Here is a 6,000-nt window from a genome sequence, read left to right as displayed (position 1 = left end):
AATAAAATACTTCTAAAGCATTGACTTTATGGTTTACCCTGGCACAGATAGGTCTTCAATTTTATAATCCCCCCCAAAAAATCCTTAACAGTTTATTCCAGATCAGAGGTGGAGACCCTATGGCTCTCGGACAGATTCCTGGAGATCACAGTGCTCGGGCCGGCAGATCCGCTTTGCCAGCCATTTAAGTTTGCTCTTGCACAGCGAGCATGCACATTCAACATCACTACACGACATTCCATGGCATTCATTGAAGGATTATGTCCTAAAGCTGCAAAGTGCAAGCATCCGGACATACTCTGAGCGGATCTAGCGTGCGATGCACTCCCGTCCTAGAACTGATGAGTGTAGTGGCAGCCCCAGTACCTCCTGTGATGCCCAGTGTATCCTGCAATGTAAATACTCCAGCTCCAGTGGATTCCATTCACTATAATGTTGAACACGTCCTTCTGTCCGAAACTGGGATCAAAACTGAGCCCTTTGGCTAATGAAAGGGCCTTAAAGGGAACCAATCATCAGGATTTTCGTATATAAGGTAAAGCCAGTGCAGTACTTGCACGAACAGGCAGATTATCTACATACCATTAGTGGTCAGATTGGATGTTTAGGCTTCCAAATCCAAGAAAGTGAAGTTTAAAAATGTGTCAGCTTTTTGATTGACAGTTTCACCGGAGCAGATAATAACCGGGCTGAAATTCATCTGGATTCCCTCCCCTCCTCCACCACCTGTTCCTCCCTCTCTCTGGCTCTTTGCGAATTTTTCAATTCAGTAAGATGGCGTCAGAGTTTGCGCCTGCGCATAGCGCTTTTCTCCAGCGCCATCTTTCTGAAGCCCGCGTTACCCCCTGCTGTTCTATTCCTCTGACTGAGGGCGGCACATACGCCCTCGCATCTTCTGCTCTCGTGACCATGGCAGCACGCGCGATCACAACAGCAGAGGAGACCAGCTGGTCGGATGACACCGTACCAGCGCCAGGTTGAAGAAGACAGAAGAGCAGGATCGTGGAGGGGTGAGAGGGAGTAATAAACATGAAGTCTCCAAGTGTGTGTGTGTATTTATTTCTAATAAAGTATTTTTTCTCTGTGTGGTGCTTTTTTGTTTAACCCTTTATTGGAGATTCTTAATGGCCGGGTCAAACATTAAGAATCTCTAGCTTAATAGCAGCTGGTAAAACAAAGCTGGTATTAACCTCTTATTACCCAGCTGGTATTAACCCCTAATTACAAGGGCCACTGGAAGAGTTGGATACAGCGCCAGAAGATGGCGCTTCTATGAAAGCGCCATTTTCTGGGGCGGCTGAAGGCGGCAATTCAAAGCGTGGGGCCCAGAAAGCTTGGGCCACCCTTCGCTGCGGATTCCAGTCCCCAGCTGCCTAGTTGTACCTAGCTGGATATAAAAATTGGGCGAAGCCCACATTTTGATTTGTTTTTTAAATTATGTCATGGTGCCAGGTGGCACGCTGGGTAATAAGTAGTTAATATAGCTGGTAAAACAAAGCTGGTATTAAGTCAGAGATTCTTAGGCCATGTGCCCATGGGAGCTTGCTTCTGCGGATTTTGCCGCGGAAAACCTGCAGCTTTATCTGGATTTTCCAGATAAATCCGCAGGTTTTAGCATGTACAGACACTCCCCATGTTATCTAATGGGACATGTGGAGTGTCTGTGTCCACGTAGCGGAATGTGCGAATGCGGAATATGTTGCGGATATCCCGCAGCCGCACATAACTGCATGTCAATTATTCCTACGGATTTCTCCGCAGGGTCCCATACTTACCTGCCTTGAATCCAGACACCCGGTCACTTTCCCTCAGTGCCTGGAGCACAGTGGATCCATGAGCAGGAAGGAGGAGCTGGGCGGGGCCTGCAGAGCTCCGGTCATGTGACAGCCAGAGCTAATTCAGGCCCGCCCACCTTCTGCACAGTGCAGAGATGCTGACAGACGCCGGAGAGACGTGCTGTGTGATGGAGGTAAGTATGAACTCCCCCGATCACTGCAGCACTTGTTCTGCATTGAGGATGCAGTGCTGAAGCCATGGTACTGTATCCTCAATGCAGAATGCCCGCAGGACATTCCGCAAATAAACCGCAGCACAAAACAGACAAAGTTGTGCTGCGGTTTTCTGGGAGCTCCTGCGGAATGTCCTGCGGATATAACTGCAGGACACTTTCCCCCGTGGGCACATAGCCTTAGGCTATGTACCCAAGGGAGATTAAACCTGCGGATTTATCTGCGGAAAATCCATGGATTTTCTAGATTTTCCAGATAAATCTGCAGGTTTCAGCATGTACAGACACTCCCCATGTTATCCTATGGGACATGGGGAGTGCTGTGTCCATGCTGTGTGTACGTGCGGCTGCGGAATATGCTGTGGATGTCCGGCAGCTGCACATAATTGCATGTCAATTATTTCTGCGGAAATCCCGGCCCTCCACTATAGAGATAGAGGCTGGGACTTCCGCAGGTAAGTCGCACGAAAGCCCGCAGGTTTACCGCATCTAAAAATAGCTGCGGATTCTGGGGAGCAGCTGCAGATGTGCCTGCGGATATATCCACAGGTACAAACTGCCGTGGGCACATAGCCTAATGTCAGGCCAAGTTTGACCCGGCCATTAAGAATCTCCAACAAAAGGGTTTATATAACAAAAAAAAAAAACAAAAAAAAAAACCAAGGACACCACACAAAAATTACTTTATTAGAAGTAAATACACAGACACACTGAGAATCCATGTTTATTAATCCCTCTCACCCCTCCACGATCCTGGTCTTCTGGCTTCTTCAACCTGGCGCTGGCACGGTGTCTTGGGGCGGCACGGTGTCCTCCGATCAGCTGTTCTCCTCTGCTGTTGTGGCCGTGCGAGCTGCCGCGGTCATGAGAGCAGAAGATATGAGGGCGCATGCACCACCCTCTCAGTTGGAAGAATAGAACAGCAGGGGGTAACACAGGCTTCAGAAAGATGGCGCTGGAGTTAAGCGCTATTCGCAGGCGCCAACTCTGACACCATCTTACTGAATAGAAAAATTAGGGCCAGAGAGGGAGGAACAGGCGGCGGGGGAGGGGAGGGAATCCAGATGAATACCAGCCCGGTTATTTTCTGCTCCAGTGAAACGGTCAATCAATCTGACAAATTTGTAAACTTCACTTTCTTGGATTTGAAAGCCTAAACATCCAAGCTGACCACTAATGGTATGTAGAGGATCTGCCTTATAGTGCCAGTACTGCACTGGCTTTAGCTTATATATATGAAAATCCTGATTGGTTCCCTTTAAGAAGTAGAAGAGAAGAAAAAGAAAATAAAAAAGGGGGAGGTTAGCCACTGCAGAAGTAACTGGGACCTCACCTATGAGAATTGCCTCATAGGAAGATCGTTCTGGCTGCCTATAACCAGAATGCAGCTTTCAGCATTGAAGCTGCTGAGGTAAAGTGAAAGCTGAGCTCTGATTGGTTGCTATGGACAACTAGATCTATACTGAAGCATCCTTCTGTCTGAAGCTGGGATGGCCAGTGCGTGTACAGTGCCAAGTTCACGTAATAGTTGAAATCTTCAATAAAACGTCAGAGTCACTGCGTGCATGCTCTAGAAGCCAAACTCTAGAGCCATTTTATTGAAGACACTGTCTCTGCGAATATCACCAGTTTGTTTCAGATGATATTCACAGAAACAGGGTCTTCAAGAAAATGGCGCAGAGATTGTGGCTTGCACAGACGCCGACTCCGGCCCCATATTATTGAATGATTCAGCTACAATGTAAATATTGCACTGTGCACATGCTGGCCATAGGGATAAATGGCAGAGACAGGGTGCGAAATTTAAATAAAAGGAGGGGAGGAAAGCAGCCAGGGGAGAAATAGATGAAAGAAGAAGCATGTGCTATGTTCATATTGTAGTTGAATTCGTCAATATAATGATTCCGGAGTCAGCGTGTGTGCATACTGCGAAATCTGGTGCCATTTTATTGAAGACACTGTCTCTGCGAATATCATCAGTTTGTTTCAGATGATATATGCAGAGATAGCAACTTCAATAAAATAGCTGTGGAGATTGCAGTATGCGCACGCAGACTCTGGCACCATTTTATTGAATGATTCAACTAAAACCTTAACATAGCACTGTGCACACGCCGGCCATAGAGATAAATGGTGGTGACCACGGCACAAAATTTAAATAAGAATGGAGGAAAGCAGCCATGGGAGGAATAGATAAAGGCCCGACCCACAGTCTCAGAGTTTACACCACAAATACATTTCACTTCCAGTGAATGCTCGACAAAAATATTTGACACCCAAGCATAGAATGGGTTCAATACATAATTTTATATAACCCAGCACCAGTGTTTCCTGTTAAGTAACTCTAGTCTCCTATTGTATATACTTTAGGTCCAATGTCTCCTATGTGATGCATATTCTTCAGTCCCAGTGTCTATGTGATGTATATGCTAAAGTCTTTGTGTCTCCTATGCAATTTATATATAACAGTCGCACAGGAGTAATGATGAGCGTGAGGAGACATGAAGTGTAATGTACTTTGAGTTTAGAAACCACTAATTTTGCGAGAAATTTTGTAGAGCTTGCATGAGAGTTGACTGCAAATCCAGACAGACATAAAATCAGGAAAAGCAGTTGCAAGTAGTAACATCATAGTTACCACCTAACATCAGAGCCGCACAAAAGAGAAGCAGTGCCAGCCATTACATTTAAGGGAGTTCATTGTGTGACCAAATACAGCAGGATCATTTTCAAGTTGCTAATTTTAGACAGCCCCCAAATTATTATATAAACATCGAAAATAACCTTTGGTAGAAAAAAGGCTGCCTACCCCTGCATTAGATAATCTGTTTGGTTTAATTACATGAACATAGGCTGATTACAGAATATCTCCCTGCTTGGTTCACCTGCAAACATCTGTAATGTACTAGTTAACCTGGAATCAAGAGTTCAATACTCATTCATCATCTCTATATGGGATATTAATACACGGTGCACACATAGGGAGATGCCAACGCTACTGTTGCAGGGTAGTTGTGCTTAAAGAGGTCCCCCCCCCCCCCCCAAAAAAAAAAAAAGTTTATTTTAATCAAAATCGATCTTGGGATAAGATGCACAATTGGAGGAGAAAAAAAAAAAAAAAAAAGTTCCTGTGTGGAGATCAACTTCTAAATGGTCCCTGCTATACACTGTGTAATAGCCATGTCTAACTGTACAGGGACATGGTCTGATCATACGTTTCCAGGGAAGGGGAAGACTGAAAAGACTTTAGGCTATGTGCACGTGTGCGTATTGCATGCAGTTACGCTGCGATCTGCACCGCAGCGTAACTGCATGCGTCCTGCGTCCCCTACACAATCTATGAAGATTGATTGTGCATGAGACATGCGCACGTGGTGTATTAGAGCGCAGCGATTCGGCTGCTGCCCGAAGTGTGCGTTCTAAGAAGTGACATGTCACTTCTTTCGTGCGCTTTGCATGCTGTCTATAGGGAGAGGCAGCATGCAGAGCGCACGAATTCTGCAGGCACCAGGCACTTCAGAACTGAGGTTTTCAGCTGCGCTCTGAAGCGGACCTTTTGTGTGCGGTGCAGAGCGCACACGTGCGCACAAAGCCTTACAGCATGGGATCGCAAATTGTTCTTCAAGGTAAAGCATTTCCCTGCCTTTTTTTTTTTTTAAATGGTTTTACCTCACAAAAATACTGAGCTGTGATCCTATGCCCTGCTATCTGTATAGGAACAATATTTTTTTAAAACACATCAAATTGTGGAAAAAGTATAATTATTTCAAGATCTATTGATAAAAATAAACTTTAAAATTAAACTTTCATGGGAACAAAACCCTTTAAAGAAAGGATAATCCTGTAATATACTTGACAAAAAAAAAAGTCTTCGCTGACTGAGATAAGGATAGTGAGTCTTTGTTGTAGATAATACTTTTCATATTGTAATTAGATCCGGCACCAAGGAACAGACAGATAATAGCCAACCTTTTGGCCAACAAGTGGTTTTT

The sequence above is a fragment of the Anomaloglossus baeobatrachus genome, chromosome 6 (assembly GCF_048569485.1).
Source record: "Anomaloglossus baeobatrachus isolate aAnoBae1 chromosome 6, aAnoBae1.hap1, whole genome shotgun sequence".
Taxonomy (NCBI): domain Eukaryota; kingdom Metazoa; phylum Chordata; class Amphibia; order Anura; family Aromobatidae; genus Anomaloglossus; species Anomaloglossus baeobatrachus.
The sequence above is the reverse complement of the archived record's forward strand: the minus strand, read 5'-3'. Positions refer to the sequence as shown.